This window comes from Lasioglossum baleicum, chromosome 11, assembly GCF_051020765.1.
Source record: "Lasioglossum baleicum chromosome 11, iyLasBale1, whole genome shotgun sequence".
In the NCBI taxonomy this organism is placed as follows: Eukaryota; Metazoa; Arthropoda; class Insecta; order Hymenoptera; family Halictidae; genus Lasioglossum; species Lasioglossum baleicum.
The window spans coordinates 17541324-17559155 of NC_134939.1; the positions used below are offsets into that span (position 1 = coordinate 17541324).

The 17832-nt window shown below is 45.6% G+C and overlaps 1 protein-coding gene across 24 annotated transcripts in view; it reads left to right on the forward strand.

Moving 5' to 3' along the window:
- The window catches only part of Ten-m (teneurin transmembrane protein Ten-m), a 534210-nt gene that overhangs the window by 453185 nt on the left and 63193 nt on the right, over positions 1 to 17832 (forward strand). For 3 of the 24 annotated variants that reach the window (XM_076433911.1, XM_076433913.1, XM_076433927.1), the window contains exon 1: positions 1 to 17832. This exon is cut by the window's right edge and continues 13725 nt beyond it. The exons of the other annotated variants lie outside the window; for them this stretch is intronic. The gene's annotated coding sequence lies outside the window, so the exon portion shown is untranslated. 24 annotated transcript variants of the gene reach the window in all.

A 17832-nucleotide genomic window follows, 5' to 3' on the forward strand; every position in this document is an offset into this window, starting at 1 on the left:
AAATCCGATGGTTTTATACATTTTATAGGATAAGTTCGTAAGCTCTTAGTCCCATAAGTCTTTGTTCTTTTCCCCTAATCATTCGCGCGCCTCCTCGTCCTTTTTCATCGCACCACGCGAGTTCGCGTCGACGCGCGACGCTATCCAGCCGATGCGATGGCTTCAAAGCATTAAGCTATTTCATGAAATTATCCGAGAAACAGTTGAAACTCTCGAAAGTTTGTTAGCAACTTTTCTTCGCTCGAGAACAACATCAGGCTATTTTTTTCTGACCGTGAACTGGAAGACAGGAACCGGGAGACTGTTTCTAATTCATTCGTTGCAAACGGGTTCTAAGAGAGATCGTTTCAGACTGATTTTCTGGATCTAATCGTTGGAAGGGAAAAATCTCCGCGACATACGGAAAGCGAAGGGATAAGTAGATGACCGACGATGATGCAGGAACGATGACGGTCCTTAACTGCAACACCCGCCTATCCCGACATCTGCACTATGTATTTCGTAGGCGACCAAAGCTATCATCGAGTCGCTTTGTTTGTTTACCAGTTCCCTAAACGGCGAACGATGATTTTCCAACCTTTCTGTAAACGGGTTTCTCTACCGCGACATGTGGCAGACTCTGGCTCAGCCTCTTTAATGGCGGAACTTTATGGCTCCAGCCCTTCCTGTATATTTATACTGATTTCTTTTTGAGTACTGTGCGACCGTACCATTTTACTAGCCTGATTCAGCTTTCTCAATAATAATGTCTCGTATATACAATCTCCTCTTTTCTATTTTTATTCTCCGGTAAACTCCGGTTGACATAATCTCGCTGCTCGAGTTAGCAACAAAAAAGAAATGTTCCAGATCGCATCTGTTCCGTAGATTCATTTCATTTCGGTTCCACATTTTTTGTTTCACAATTATTGAAATGATGAAGATGCTTTTGCGGTGAATGATTAAATAAATATATATCTGGTTAGTCTTGTTACTTTCATAAGGCTCGGTAGGTTAGCGTTAATTTTTATCTGCAGAAAGTTTTCCTAAAGAATTTGTTTCGATCACACGGAGACAGCCAACAAATGAAGAGGTTGGCAGTTGAACGAAAGTTTACCGAAAATATTATTGCACAGGATCAGCGAGAGCGTAGAATGCGCTCTCGAGGACACGAGGCAAGTGGTACAATGCCGCAAAGACTATTGTAGGCTAACCTGCTTAGGTTCGTCCGAGAGTTTTACCTGTGCAAGAATTCGAGCACGCTCGGCCGAGAAACGAAGAGCTGTTTGTGCAGCCGTTTCGCGTCTATCCGAACAAGGATCACCTGGACCGGCGACTCGAAAAGTCTTGTCTTGCTCACGCTGTGTTTATCGAAGCAATTTTCCGCTAACTGGCCGGAATGGCGCCGGCACGGATGTCGTGTCCATTTAACGATACTTTAACGCTCCAAACCCGAGCCCCGGAGAAAAATGTTTCCGCTCCCCTGCTCTCGATGATGTTTACTCTCGTCCTGGCTATAATTGTCTTGTCTCCCGGTTGTTCATTTCGGATACAGAGGCTTTTTCAATCTGCTAGAGAACGAGAAAGAGCTCGGTCAGAGGAAAACTTTCTCCTCCCCCAAGTCGTTCCTTGAAATTAAACCCGGCTAAAATAATTCCCGAGGATTTTCGTTTCCGACTGCTTCGCGCGAGCATGCTCCACGATATTTACCGAAGACCAGTTAACAAACTCATTCTTGTCTTGGCCGGGCGTTCAGCGACGAGTTTCTAAATATTAGGTCGTTCGGAAAGTCATTTCGTTCTCTTAACCCTTTCCAATCAAATCAAGACATTCCTTTTAACCCAGATCATTTTTATCCTGTGCAATCTTTTTCACATTGTGCGCATCAGATTGAACCTGACTGCGATCTTTATGCAAAATAAAAATGTTCTACATTAATTGTGGGAAACGTGCTTCATCTCTTAGTGATATTTTTACTATGGATTAACAACATTACAATATTCTCAAATTTTTAGAATCTCTCTCTTGTACTGTTTCATATTTCGCCCAACCAATTTCTACAAAAATGAGGAACGAGTTCGTTTTGCCTTGTGTGGTTCTAGGAGAATGTATTTTTATAAATCACCTAACCAACTAAATAGGGGCACAGTGTTAGGCAAGGAGGTAAAACGGCCCCTAACTACACGGTCCCAAATAGTGAAACTAATTGTAAGGAGAGAGGGATGTGCGATTCGCACCTCGGGCGACATATCCAGGATATAATAATTTTTGGGAGAGAGTGGTTCCGCGAACGATCGTCACCGGGTCGTTCGTTAAGGCGGGACGAGCTCTAACACTATTTTCAAACAAGCACCGGGGTGGTCGTCTCGCAGACCAATCAACTCATCCCTGTTTCCTAGTAGCCCCTTGAGGTACCGAAAATTACGAGGTCCGACGCGCTCGCCAGCCTATCGGTCACTAACGACTCAATTTCCCATCTACGCTACGATCATCGTTGTTTGTTTTTCCAATTTCCCGTGTGGCCTGAGTAAATACGTGTCACCGATAGCGTCCGGCTTGGTCTCTGCCGAGGACGTTTCGGCCACGAACTGCCTAAAAGGGGCTAATTGTGTCTACCAAGAAATTAGGACCGTTGGACCGTGCGCCGAAGAGTCCCTCTTTTTGACCTGGGACCCTAAACGCTGTCTCTTCGGCCGGGGAAAAAATATTCACGCAGCAGGAGACATCCTGGAACTTGGGGAGCCTTCCTGTGTCTTCGGCTGATCCTTTCGGGAGTCCCGGAACCTTTCGTATGGAAGCCTCTTCCATTTTCTGTAAAAAACGTTGACAATCCGACAGCCTGAGTCGGTCATTACTAGACAGCGGATTTTATGCATTTCGTTGCAATCCAAGAAGAAAATGTTTATTTTGCATAAAGATCCGCTGTCTAGTCATTAGAGAATTGAATAGAATGTTTTGCCATCAAAATTTTTGATTGCATAGTCTCTTAAAAATTGCCACTCCTAGCACAAACAAAAATTGAGAAGAGGAACTCTATCACGTTCCTCGTTAAAAAAACCCTAGCCCGCTGTAAACGGAAAATTCTTCTTGCAAACTACGACAAGACAGTTTCCCAGGCTGCTCACAGCCGAAACAAAAAATATTGTTTATCTGCGCAGCCGGGAACAATTTTGAAAAATGATTCACCACCTGAAGACCAATGTGGAGGAAGTTTGTCGTGGGGCCCTCGACGAAAGAATTGCAAATAAACACAGTCGCGAGGATGATTTTGTTTAGGTTGGAGGCTTAGCGTAGAGCCAGCCAGCCAGCCCCCGAAGGGCTTACTAATTGTATCCACAGAGAGACACTAAAACTATCGAGGCGTACTCCAAACATTCCGCGGCAAAAGCGGCCCCGGTTTTCCAGGCGGGCTTTCGAAAACATCCCCGCAGAGGGGTAAAAAAATATCGAGCCAGCGGGAGATGGTCGGTCTGTCATGCAGGAGGGCCAGGCGAATGTAAACGGGCATTGTCCTGCGTCCAGGCACCCCGTCAGGTCTGTTTAGGCTTTAAACGCGAGTCCTTGGCGGGCACAATACCTGGCGAGATTGGCGTGAACTGTTCGCTTTGGGTGGTTCGCAACGTGCGCAACAGACACCGATATTGCCCAGACCTTTTCCTTCTTCCCGAACCTTCTGCGACACGGAGAAGAGAGGGAGATAGATAGAGATTCTTCGGAGGCAGCCAAATAGTTGTATCGCGGCATGCGTACCACGTGCCGCTCACCGGTGCCACGGAAAAGGCTGGTCTCGAAGCGGAACAGGAGTCTGCTACGTGACGAAGAACAATCGGGGACAGATCCTGGAACAGATGGATCGACGATACCGCATCTTGGATCCAGATGGAATCTGGTAACACTCGGCACGTTCCGCTACGAATAAAGGAACATCGTGCCGGCGAAGATTCTGCCGCGTTCCACGCGATAACGAATCCTGCCTCCTCCTGGAGTGCGTCTTGAACCAGATTCGAAAAAGTTTCGTAACTCCTGCTGCCTAGAAAAGAGAAATCCCTTGCTCTAAACTCGATCCAGGCGCTGATAAACGCGGCGCAAAGTGTTAGAAGCGCTATAGACGCCCCCGTTGAAAGGCTCTAGAAACTCTATTCTCCCGTACTTTATTTGTTGTACTCTTAGCTGAACCATCGTGGTGCAATTCCTCCAAACAATTTTAATTAAAAAATCAAGACATTTCTTGATAATGTACATGACATTTCTATGTAATCTTTTTTACATTGAATTGAATTGAACCTGTTTTGCGCAATTTTTAGCTTTTTACAATTTATGGAATACAGATGAAATAATAGCAGGGCAATTTTGACTGGCGCCTCAGAATCACCATTCGAGTGCAAAGGGTTAAGAATTTCACGCATCTTTGTCGCGCTGTGTTTTCGCAGGAGTACTAGGAAGTATTATTTCGGTCGTGACACGTCGTACAAGCATGGATGTCAAAACCGGGAGTTCTTCGCGCTTTCCTCGGTCACAGCTGGAATTGTTTGCGTTAAGAAGTGTCGTGTTCTTGCGGCCCATCTGGATGTCGGGTCAGGGATCATGCTTCAGGTCTGCAGGATGTACAACACGTACGTGACTCACGTACAAACCGACGCTTCCACCGGAAATGGAATTAATCTCGGGCAGTCTCCGACAAATTTTATATGTGTAACCGGGGAGCGCTGCAGTGATATTCAAATTAAAAAATGCTGCTGAATTAATGGCTTTCATCGTACCATCGATATCTTACCATCGGGGAAACTCGATTTTATAAATTATTAACCCTCCGCCGCGCCGCGTCGGTGACCTCGTTTTTATCGATGACGTCTAGATACTCGAAATGATTTCTCTGCTGTGTGTTTTCAAAAAATCGGAAAATATTCTAGAATTCGTATTGGCGTTCCTATTTATGTACATTGTATGTTCGTTGGAACGTCAAATGTTTCATCCTTGTGTAGTCAACCGGGTATATTAATTGATTTTATAATGAGAATTTGTGCAAACATGTTAAATACGGAAAGGTTTTAAATAATGAATATGCCATTCTTCGGAAACTTCTGTACGTATAGAGTAAACTAACTCAATTCAATAAAACGAAAAATTCGGCGGGGATAATTGCGAAGAAGTTCGAATTTCAAAGTGAAATTGCATGACGGAGGTGCCGGAGAGCGTCGATTGCCCAGCCGACGCGGCGGTGAGATCGTCTATTTATCCGATGATCCAGATTTAGTATCGTGGAGAGCGGCATGAACAGAGAGGAGGGCCGTGTAACAAGACGGAAAGATGGCCCTCGGGAGGCTAATCGGCGTGTTCAGCGCGACTAATCGGACTTTCGGTTGCCGAGGACATCTGTTACTGGGTCTCGGCACACCGGATGCTTCGTCCACGCAACCCGCCACGCAAACGTGTTTGTCATACTTGTGACTTTGAACGTCGTCGCGGTGCTCGAAGGAATTAGAGGGACACTTATTCAAACACGCGCGGTTTAAAAGTGCTCCCCTTTTCTGGCTGGGGGCTCTCTCGTCTCGTCCCGTCTCGTCTCGCATTCATCGGCAGCTTTGTGCGAGAGGACGGGGACGTTACACACCGTGGAGAAAGAGAGAGAGAGAGAGAGAGAGCCGAGTATTCATTTTCCCCGCATACCCTGAAGACGGTATCCGTTACCACGCACCGATGCGTGCTGAATTTCCAAAGCCGGCGCGGCGCGGCGCTGTGGGTCCCACGAGTAATTGGAGAGATGCTGGTTGCTCGCTTCCGGTGATCGAGTACTCGCAAAAATCGAGGGTGTTTATACTAGGACCGAACGCAACGAGCATCGCAGCTTGCTCTTCAGGGAGACTAGAAAGTCTGCCGGCGCGGCTTTTCGTTATCATTAGTCTGCGGATGTTTATACAATTCATAATTTTTCTAAACGAATTTTCTGAGAGAGAGAGAGAGAAACTCGAATCAAATAGAATCTTATTTTCCGTGACAGTAGCCTTTTTCCATCTGAGTAAATTAGAATCGTACTAAATTCTGTCGTGTTTCTTACCCTAGCATTTTTTGAACATTTTGCACATAAATATTATTATTGTTTACTATTTATTAAACGATAGTGAAATGACAAGTGCTTCAACCTCGATCTGGTTTTCTAACGTTTAATAATATACGGTGGTACATAAATGAAATAGTCGGATGCGGACGCTCGGAGCGTCGAGATTTGGTGGGAAACGAGGATCGATATTTTTGCACGCGACTCGCCCGCAGCCGAGTGAGAAATCCAAGGAAAGATTCCTGTTTTGAGTACAGGGTGTGAGTGATCGATGGCACCATCGATTGCTATCGGGGGCGCAATACGATGCCCCGGGGACGTAACACAGCCGCACTTGGAGAAATTGCTAATCCCCTGCATCCCGCACCCCCCTCTCTCTCGACAAGCTTCCTCTTTCTCTCACTTTCTCCTTCTCCAGCGGTGTTGCTTTTACGCCGTCCGCTATATTCATGCTACGCGTCAGGAATTTCTTTCCGCCCTAAACGACCGTTCTCGGATAATAACCGGCGATACTTTACCCGGAGTGCTCGCTTAAGATTCCTAAGATTGACAAACGCACCCCATTGTGTACTCCCCGCTCGATCTTTGTCCGTGCAGTGGTTACTTTGCTTTCCCTTTCCATTTCGAAATATGTAATCATATTAAAGCAAATAATGCACTGGATACTATTCCTAATTTATCATGAAACAAAAAGATGTGTCTCGCCAACGAGAATACGCTCTCATTCAATTGTACAAACTTATTCAGGGTAAAATATTTATTTTCACGTATTTTAATCTGATCGGGAAGAAGGACCGCAGTAAAACGTACAACCGCTGTAACAGGTTCATTCACCCTATAGAAAATGTGTCATTCGTCAACAGAAGCCGTTCGAACCTGAAAGATCCCTCCAGAATATGATTCGGAACGAGGACAATTGTTTAAACTGCTCCTCAATCGTAAATACTACCCTCCCTACACCATTAATTTTTTTCTAAGCGTACGAGACATTACAGCGCTAATATTTATTTTCGACTTCCTCAGAAAATGTAAGATTAGGATTTAGCGTCTACCGTTCATATTAATTTAACTTTATATAACGATATATGTATACTTCATTAGTATTTGTAAAGTATTACACTAATGTATGATATACATATAAACCAAACAAGGTTTACGTCATCAATAAATAAATATACAATAGTAAATATAGAAAATGTGTAAAAATGCTTTGTAGTTGGTGGGGCTCGCGTGTGTTTGCGAGTAGCAGGCTGATAGGCGTTGATACGTCGGCGAAGAAAGGGAAAGGTAGAAAGAAGAGATAACGGCTGTGGGGGAATGAAAGTCGCGAACGGCGCGGAATACGAAATTCACGGTGCACCACCCTCGACGGAGCCTGGATCGGATTACCACCCTTCTCTATGCATCGGCCTAACCGACGCCAGGCATTTGTTCGGTATTCGCGGCGGGTGTTTGCGTGATTCCACGGGCCGAAACAGACGCACGCCGCTATGCCGCACGCGTGACGAAGATTTCACCGAATCTACGCATACCCAGACAATTACCCGCGCCTCTCCTCTCCTCTCCTCTCCGCTCCGCGTCGGGAATATACGAGGGTCCTTAAATCCTCCCTCGGCCTAGCAACCGTGCAAAACACTGGGCATTAACGCACACCTTCCCACTTCACAATGAGATCTAAATATGCTTAGGGGATGCCGCTGGATTCCGATAAAGATTCCAGGTGATCATGAACGTTCGACGGATCGGTATGGATTGGTCGTTGCCAGGTTATAATTTAAATATAATCCACCCTTTTGCACTTTCCTGTCGGAAACGTTAGGAAGGTTTTAATTAGTAAGATTTGTTGGGCAATGTAAAGGTGAGGAGGTGAAAAGAGAAGAGAAATAAATTCTGCTGAGACGACGGGCATAAAAGTCTCGGTATAAAGGTTCTAAGGGTGCAAAGAAATAAAGAAATTGTACTATTGTGGGGGGCTAGGAAACTTTTTTTGGATCCCTTGGTCCTAGTAATGCTCCTTTCACACGGGGAAATATATATGTGGAAGAAGAAGCGAATTAGGGCGAGCGGAAGAGGGGTTGCAACTGCAGTTGCAAGGAAACATCGTTCCTCGGCTTAGAAATTTAGAAATGCTTCTGACGAATAAATGGAGATGACAGCAATACGAATGGATAGATCGAATTTTCATTTTTAGGGGACGTTCTATTAATTGTCTCGGCTTATTTTAATCGAACTTTCCAATTTTTTCCATTATACAGATCAAATATATTCGATAAATGGCGAGGCTGGTGGACGGGACAGGGTCCGGCAGAGTCGAACGTTTTAATTTTCCGTGGTCGTTTAAGAACGAACGCGGCTAAGGAAATAAAATTTTTGTTCATCCGAGTTACGGTTCCCGACGGGCAGCAACGCGGACAGAAAAGTGGCGGAATTAACGCGGAAAAAGAAAGCCAATTAGTGGGCTTTGGCGTAATGGCCGTCGCTACTTCTGAGATATAATCATGATTGTCCTTTCGGGAAACTGGACCACTTGTGAACGATTGCGTGTACGGTGAACGTGAGCCTCCAAAAGCCAAGAATCTTTCTTCCTAATTATAGAACAACTTCCGGAAATCCCTGTGCACTGGCAACCCTCCATTTGACACGTAAAAAATTGCTAGACCGATTCCCATTCAACTTGGAGAACGTCGGAGAATTGTTCAGACCTTCGCCGGAATGTTTGTCACCGATTTCTTGGAATAGAAAAAATTCCCGTACGATCAAAGAGAGCGTGTAGTTAAAGATCACGGGCACCGTGGTCCTATAGAGGTCTCTTCGCCCTTCCATTTCACCCTCCATTTGAGACGGTGCCCAGCCCTCGAACGCGACGCCGCAATACGAAACTAATATTCAAGCTAAAAGAAAAGCGACGTCGACACTCGAGGCTTAACGATTGGTTAGCGTATCGAGGGCATTGAATTTTTTCCCTCTCGGTAGACGTCGTTACGTGACAAACGGCGGATCGGGATCATCGGCGGAACGCATTAGAGCCGCATGCTCCTTCCTCTCTCTCTTTTTTTCATGTTGCCCAGCTCCATTAATCATACGAGGCTCCAGCTGAGCATCGAGATCGACGTGACAAGTTTTCAAGCAATTAGACACCCTTCAAAATTCCTAGCTGAAGAGTCATCGTCGTCCAACTCCTACCCGCCCCCCTCGGGCCATCGAAACTCGTCCTCGATGGGACCCGATAGGTCCGAACGGAATCATCAAACACGTCCCTGTCGGGCCGAGCCCCACCCTTTCATCGAAAATGCACCGAATCGATCGGACATCGTCTTCCAAATTGAAAACCGTTCCCCGAAACGATCACCGGCTGTCTTGTTTCAACCAGGGACTTTTGCACCGGTATAAATATTTTCTTTATTTCGGGTTCCGGAGAATATCGGTTATACCGAAACCGGTATTTTAACGAGTTCGAAACTATTATTTCAGTTCCGGTACAGTCTTGTCAAATTTTAGCTTCAACGTATCAGCATCGAATCCCAGGCCAAAGTGTCTTAAACCGCTTTCCTATCCTCCGTTCTATTATTTCTTGGGCGCAAGGATTGTCCGCGCTAAATGTTCGGTCAGTATGCCATCATTTTATAATTCATACGCACACAATGGTGTGCACGCGGTCAATTGTAGAAAATCTCGATACCCGTCATTCATCGGCGCATCACTTTCAATGTTTGCGCGGAACGCAAACAGCACTAACGTCATGAAATATCCATTCGCCTGTTAAATAGTCACAAGATAATTACTCAAACATACAAAATGAATAGTGCAGGATATAAACACGGCACGTTATACGATCTCATTAAATTTACACGGATTATACGTTCGTTTGATCGATAGCTGCGGCCAAACAGAGGACGCAAACTATTACTGGTATCGGAATAACCAATAACGACGCGGTAATTCCATCCCGTCTGCAAATAGACAGAGAAATTTCAAAAATCAGTGTCTAAACGAACGATTATTTTGAGAAGACCGAGCGATTCGGTTTTATCGGTCGCGTTTTAGTTTGATATTATGAGGGCGAGTGTGCCGGAGGGAGGCAAAGAAAAACGGTTCTCTCATTTTGTCATCGTGTCGGCCGTGGAAAAGTGCTTACTCGGTACAGTGCAGCAGCGGTGGCAGCGTTGAATAAGGCGTACAGGGACGAGGGGATGGAGGGGGTTTCTCATTTTGTCTCCGGGGGCCCGGCGCCACCTAAACGTATTACGATCTCCACGTTCCTGGCGAGTACCTTTCGCGGGCAAGAAGAACGAGAAGAAAGAGGACGGCGCGGTCAATAAGAGACCTCGTGCGTGCTGATACGAGCATATTTCGTCGTCGAGAGGGTAAAGTCTGCGGTGAAATAAGGATCCAATAACGGGCCGAGTGGACGGTCGCCCTGTGCTCGCGCTACTGCGTCCAGTTAACTATCCGACACGGGACAAAGACAGCGGAAACCGGCGAATAAAATTGCGAGTGCCCCGACCCGACGCAAAGAATATCGAGCCCTCCCCCGCTTCTCCCTCTACTTCCTTTCTATTTGCTCCCACTTCGACACTATCGTTTCAACGCGCTCGGACACTGTCCCGTCGATGGATTTTCTTCTCATCCCTAACGACGCTCGATGCACCCGCCGCGCCAGTGGGGTTCGACCAGGAAACAGCAGTTCAATGAAAATGATAAAGATGCAAAGACCGCTGACTACTTATAAAAGTTGCAAGATTGAACATCTTTATAATTTTTATGCTTCTGAAATAGTATACATATAGAAAAACGACCGTCTCCATATACTTTGCTGTTAGTATTTGGAATTATTAGTTTGAGACTTGTGCAGGTTTGAATAGCGAGTCCCACTCATGTTCCAGCCGGTTGCAGACTAATCAAAGACTTTTTAGCCGGTCAACTGGCTCAAATTTCTGATTAGTAGTTATTCAGGGGTCGATGAATTTTTCATAAAAGTTAATCAACTTATTAAAAATTCATACCACAAACGACACCGAGACCCGCGGAGTAACTTAATATTAGCGTAAGAAGCCTGGTCATTCGTCGAACTTGGACGGTTCCGGGAATCTGAAAGTTTTAAAATACGACCCATCCCCTTCCGCTCTTCTGTCTTCAGCCCCCTCTATATTTCAGCTCCCTCTCTTCCTCTCTCGTTTTATCTCGTCGACACTCTTCCCCCACGGTCTAAATGGATTAAAATAACTAAAGCGGACAGGCGGACCGATAATTAGAAGGGTTTTTACTAGTGGAAAACCTTGTCCACGGTAAAAGCGTTTCCAGACAGACATACAGAGCTTTCGTCGAACAAATTATCCAACTTTTGAGAACGCTGCCGGGCACGGTTCTCTGAAATTGTTTACGTTGCTCGCGCCGATCGTTTTACGGATTCTGTCCACTAATAGTAAAATAGCCAATCTAAGGAACGAATCTCGCAAAAAAAATGTTAGCACCTAATCGAACGCAGTGGGAAATGATTTATGGTGGTCGTGTGAAATAGAATCGCAGAGGCTTTCGAGACGCCATCTTGAACCGACGCAGAAGCATCGGAAGACAATATCCCCCGGCAGGGACAAGGAAAACAGACACTATTAACCATTGTGCTTTGAACGACCGGCCGTGAAACCGTTCCGAGGTCTGTCCGGGACGTCGATGATAAACAAGATCGGTTTCGCTAGTCGGCGACAGGTTCGACTTGGCTCCGTTGGAAATCTTCGCCCCCCGACTATTTCGCCTTTTTCGCCCATCTAATCTCGCCGTTCGCCTCCGGTTGACGATTTCCTTCGAGGATCGTCTGAAGATTCAATAACTGACAAGAGAATCGAATCTTAGTTCGGGGAATAATAGAGCGGAGAGGAGAGAATCGATTCGACGCGACGCGACTCGGGAGCTCGAACTGTCTGTTCTGCGTTTAAAAAAGGGAACGGCTCCTCTCGAGGGTGCGTCGTCCTACTTCCAGTTTCGGAGAGGGTAAACACACTTGACTGTCTAATCGCATCTTTGAATATTTCCACTCGGAAGAAATCGAGGAATTTCCTGCGTCACCTAGGGGCCGATAATTCATTATGTACGGGGAAGCTTCCGAGGTCAAATGTAATTTCCATTCACATATGGAAACGTTCGCAAAGTGGTGAGGAGGCTCGGTTCGTTGAATGTAAAATAATAGAAAATTCAAGGGAAGGGAGAGACGTTAAGGAATTAGCCTGTATTGTCGAAGGGCTTCTCGAATCTCGCCACGGTCGCGTTCCCAGAGAAACAAGGAGCCGTTTAACCGGGCAACGGTCTCTTCCGGTGTCTGCTCATCGAGATCTCGACAGGTGGCCGGCGTCAGTTTCCATCGAAACCCACGTAAAATCGCTACAATGTGTCCCGGCCTTAAATTAAGCCCAGAACAGCCCTCTAAACACAGAAACTCGGTCGCAAAAGGGGGGCGTTACCGACGTTGGTCCTGTCCCCCTCGATATAGAGAAAAAAAGAGGTAACACGAGACTGGTAGAGCGTCGGCACAACGCTGACAAATGTCTGGTAATAAGGCCGATTGTTCGTTGCCGGGCCAATTTGAGTGGCAGCCTAGCAATTTCGATTGCGGGAAGCTCCCATCGGAAAAGGCGATCCCCTCTACCCCCTCTTTGTGACCTGGCCAGCAGAGCGCGACGTCACAATACCGACAAACACAACCAGCCTGCCCGAAAAAGGGTTGTTCGATATGCGTGTACAACCCTGTTTTTTCTTCGGCTTTCCATTCGACGATCGTCCAGGAACCCGGGCACCGTATGTCGCCCCGTAGACAACGATAGGGGTACCGGAACACACGATCCATAGTTTCCGAAATGTTACTCTTACACCTTCAATGTCTGTCGTTTTTGTCCCGCGTCAACCGATTTCGATGAATTTCTGATCTACGAAACGTACTTTGAAAATGTTCAACATCCACCACATAGAGCAGTTGTAAAATGCAAGTTTTAGTATTTTCTCTACAATTCCTTCCAGTTGCAGTTTCTGAAAAAATTTTTTTTCGCATCCTGTAGTAAACTTCTAGCTTTCTAAAAAATGTCAAATCTAGGTACTTCGAGATTGCACGGCTCGGAGCAAAATAAGTGAATTAGGGAAGAAGTTTGGACGAAGGACCACGTCAGGGACGAAGCAGAAGGGCCGATCGGGTCGTCGCGTCGCGTCGGTTGGCATACAAAGAATTCATTTCCGTGGTTGCAGGGTATGCGCGACGTCTGTTGACGTGGCTAGGTAGGAGCCTCGGCGGTTTTCCATTTATATTCTGCTCGGTATCCAGCGACGAAACATCGGATACGGAAGTAAGAAGTACTCCAAGGACAAAAATAATACCACACGAGACTCTCTCTCTCTCTCTCTCTCTCTCTCTCTCTCTTCTGGTGGTCCGATTCGTTTCACCGTAGCAGCAGAGACAAGCGCCACGCCATTATCGACGTTTTCCTTGCCGGTGCAATTGATTTCCCTGGAAGACTCCTTGGACTTGACGCTAAATGAAAAGCGGCCGGAGGCAACGAAGAACGAGAACGGGGGAGGTGAAAGGATGAAGTAGGAAAGAAGAAGACCTCTCGTCGAGAGAGGGATCGTTGCTTGTGTGTGCATGGTCCTTTGCATGGTCCCGGTCCGGCTCTGCCTGGCTTGGCTTCGCTGACACCGGCCAACAAAACGAAACAAGTTTTCATTGATTGTTCGCCTCAAATGGCCCGTAAACGAAACCGATGGAACAATGCCAAACTATCCGGCAGCCGATCTCTTTCTGTTCCGCCGCCAAGTGTACAATTGTTCTTGCTACGATTTCCGAGAGAGTCGCTGCACATACGCAGAGAGAAAGAGAAAGAGAGAGAGAGAGAGAGAGAGAGAGAGGGGGGGAGAGGGAGGGAGGGAGAACAGATTCGCAGGACGGTCGATCGAGCGTCACGAAAGAGCCTGGGCGACGGGTGTAGTGTAACATTAATGTGCTCGTTGACATTGTGTTTACCCTGGCGTGTACACAAGAGCCGAGGAACATGCCGAAGAGAGAGGGAGAGAGAGGGGAGGAGAAAGCGACAAAGAGGAAATTTTCGAAAGGGAAGCCGTGAACAGGTCCAGCATCGACCGGCCGCTCCATGAACCAGGGGGAAGAAATCCCCTCCACCCGTCCATGGATGATGAATGGCGGGACCTTTCAAGTCTTTCTAGCGACAGACCCCCTTCTACACCCCATTCTCCCCCACCCCCCTGTTCTTTCGTGATTATCTAATACGGGACGAAGCCTACGGCGAAGGGGATCGCAATTCTGCTGATCGTCGCCAGCACGAGACACGGGATTCGACAATCGAATCTGTAACATACTGCGCCCCGTGCTTGTTCGCCACTCCGAAATGAATATCACTCTTCACCCTTGATATTTGCAGACGAATTTGCCCAGTCGACACTTTTTCCATCCCCGTGCATTAGGCTCTATTTGATTTCGTAGCCGCGTTCGCGGAAAAAGAGATTTAAAGTGTGTTTATGGTTAGATAGCTCCGTAAATAATATAATTTTTCATGTTTACAAGTTGTTCCGTCTAGTCGATACCTGAACGATTGCTGCAGATTCTGTTCTGCTTGATGTCGGAGCCAACTTCGCGGAAACACAATAATTTAGAAACCGTTAAACGTAGAAATAGGACGGTAACCGCGCTGAATTATATTGAAACATGAACGTAAAAATACGTAAACGCTCGTGAAAAACGCGAATATATAACCAGACTGAAGATTTTACGGATTGATCATTCGAAACTCGGTGAAATCAAAATGTTTAATAAAGTTTGATGACGTTCTCATCGATTACCATAACTTTTAATGCAAACACAAATTTTTGAGGATCGATCTCCCTCCGGATAGTTACACTGAGTATTTTTCTACAATTCATCCGAGTGATGTAATAAATAAATCACTGTGCAGAGTGCTTTTCAGCTGCCAAAAATCGAAAAATCGATGAAAATAATAGCGGCACTCGGTGGTAAACGATTCGAAGTTCGCAACACTTGGAGCTTTTCATTTATTGCGAGCGCACGCGCTCGCGTTTTCCGGCGAGCAGGATAGGAGACTCGTTCCCGTAATGGATATGTAAATGTAATTTAATTGCGAGCTTGAATAACAAGTTATTCGGTCGTGCGCCAAAACACACGGCGAAACCGAACTTCCCGTAATGGAAAGCTCCGCCATTGAGGTAGAACTGTATTCGCCGTGCGTACAGAACAGTTTTAATGGAAATGTAACTCTTGCCTGAACTTTAATCGAAGATCTTACGTATTCGCATAAATATCCGCGCGGAGGGAGAACTTGAAGAGCTCGGCAGTGAGAGCGAGTGAGCGTGCGGGGGAGGCTTATCAGGCTCAAATTTTCTGAGTGGCTTAGTCGCTAAGTAACTCCACTAATAATGGAAGATTCCGGGAAGCTCATACATATTTTCATGGAACCGATTAACGATACATCTCCGAGGACGATGAATACATAGAAACCTTTTGCCGACACGCGTGCCCTACGGCCAACGTTCACCTGCACAATTTTATTTAGATAGGTCGTTCTGCCAAAAAGTACACTGAAGTGCACTTGGAATTTTCAGTTCCTTTCCAATTTGCTAGATCTCCCAAGAAAATGAACCAAGTTGTTTATTCTGGAATTTTTAATACTTTCCAATTATTTGCGGATGAAAATCATTCATATTACAAAAGAGGTAACTCGTTCTGCCAAAAAATAGAGTGAACAGTACTTGTTATGATACAATTTTTAATTGTTTTGCAATTTAGTATGATAGAACTCCCAAGAAAATAAATGAAATTGTTTATTCTGAAATTTTCTGAACGCACCTCATACCAAGGAGATGGTTATCAAAACATTTTACTGGAAGTCTGCTTTGACTCATCAAAGCCATTCGTAATTGACTTTGCTACTTTTAAACTCTTCTGTGTTACAAACGTCATTAAGATAGACGGTTCTCTTTCCCTTTCTGGTTCATTTTTAACGAGTTCACAGAACGTTCCAAGATGCGCTAATTGAGCAAGCTTACGTCGATATTGACGGAAAAAGAAATGTATTCCTTCCAGTAATGTAAGCATATTCGGCTTTCGGTCAATATTATCGACCGGCACGAACAACTGTATAATTATTCACGTATTGACGCGCGACGGTGCGCAAACAATAACCGTGCCGAACATTGGTTGCGAACCTTAAATTCCTAAATACATAGTTTCAAACGATTACCGTGAAACCATTGTTGTAGCACTGACCAAAATTTTCTTCACAATTGTGCCCGTGATTATGAAAGTGGTCCAAGTCAAATATTTCTTGTTTCAATCTTAACTTTCAATTACTCGCGTGTAGTATCTATTAACTTATCATTCTTTTTTCATTTTCCACTTAGACTGCTTTCATAATTATGGGCACAATTGTACAATCAATGAAACGTTCCAAAGTTGACAGAAGCCTTTCTCCGAATTATGAAAATGTCTGGAAGCTGGACGTGCGCCGAAAATGGCCGACGAGGGAATCCGTCGTGACACGAGTGAAATTGTATTAAAGATTCAAGGCGATGCACGTTGTTGCGGTGAGAGAGGAGAGGAAAGAGCAGCGGGTTACAAACGGTCCGCAAACGTCGTTTAACGAGAAGTTAGAAAGATTATTGCCGGTGAAAAAGAAGCCATTTTCCGGAGCTAAGAGACAGCGGAGGATATTCGTTGGTGTCGCGGTCGCGGGTATGATATAATGGCAGAAACGGCACGTGACTCACGTGCAAAATTCGAAGGAAACGGATGGGGATGCGTGATACGGTAGCGGGCGCTGGCCGAGCTTCCTGCACGTTTTACGTTTCCGTGCGTGTTCGCGCATGAAACAGGCCAGAAGGACCGAGAGGACCGACGACATCGAGGCTGTTCCTCTGTTTGCAGTGGTGTGCCGCCCGTTTTCCGAAATCACGGCTGCTAGCCACCAAGAAAAGATGGAACACGGAAGACGAAATCTGGCTGCCAGACGCCAGACGTCCAACTTTCGCGACTCAGACCGAACGCCCTCCTCGAACCAGAATCTGTAACAGATTTATCATCTGCCGCCGCGCCGCGATTACCAATTCAATGCGTTTGTCCTGGCCCCACAAATTCCCAGATGTTGCTCCCGGAACCGGAAACTAACTTATTTTCCACCGTTCTTCCGTTTTTTCAATATTTCAATGACTGACCTTCTTAGCCGTCGAACCGATCGTATGCCAATTCGTTACACCATTCGATAACACGTACACTTCCGTCCATAAATCACCGGACGCTTATTTATCTTCATCGATTTTATGCATTTGTAAATTACGAACATCAATGTATTAGTTGCATCTTATGAGCATTATTGGAGAATGAAAGAAAGTTGGTTCTTGTTTGTTGCAATTGTCGCAAACGATTTTTATTTTGATGAGCAACGAGCGAATGCTGGTTTCGAATATTTTTCTGTATCTTCGGTCCTCCTGCATTCCTTTCTCCATTCATTCCCTAGCACGCATTAAACAGTCACTCCGTTCCCTTTCTTGATCTATACAGGAACCATTGTTTGCCCCATTTACATAATAGTAACCTCTAATTCGTTCATTTCCATATGAACCATTTCTTCCCTCTCTTTTGTCAAACATCGAGTGGTAGAGGTTGGAGATATGCGCATATTACTGATCAAATGAGAGAATATATTATTTCGTTCGAAAACAGACGAGACCGAGCATCCCGATTTTCCTTTATGAGCCCATTCGCTCTGCTATTTGTTCCATTTCCACTTTTC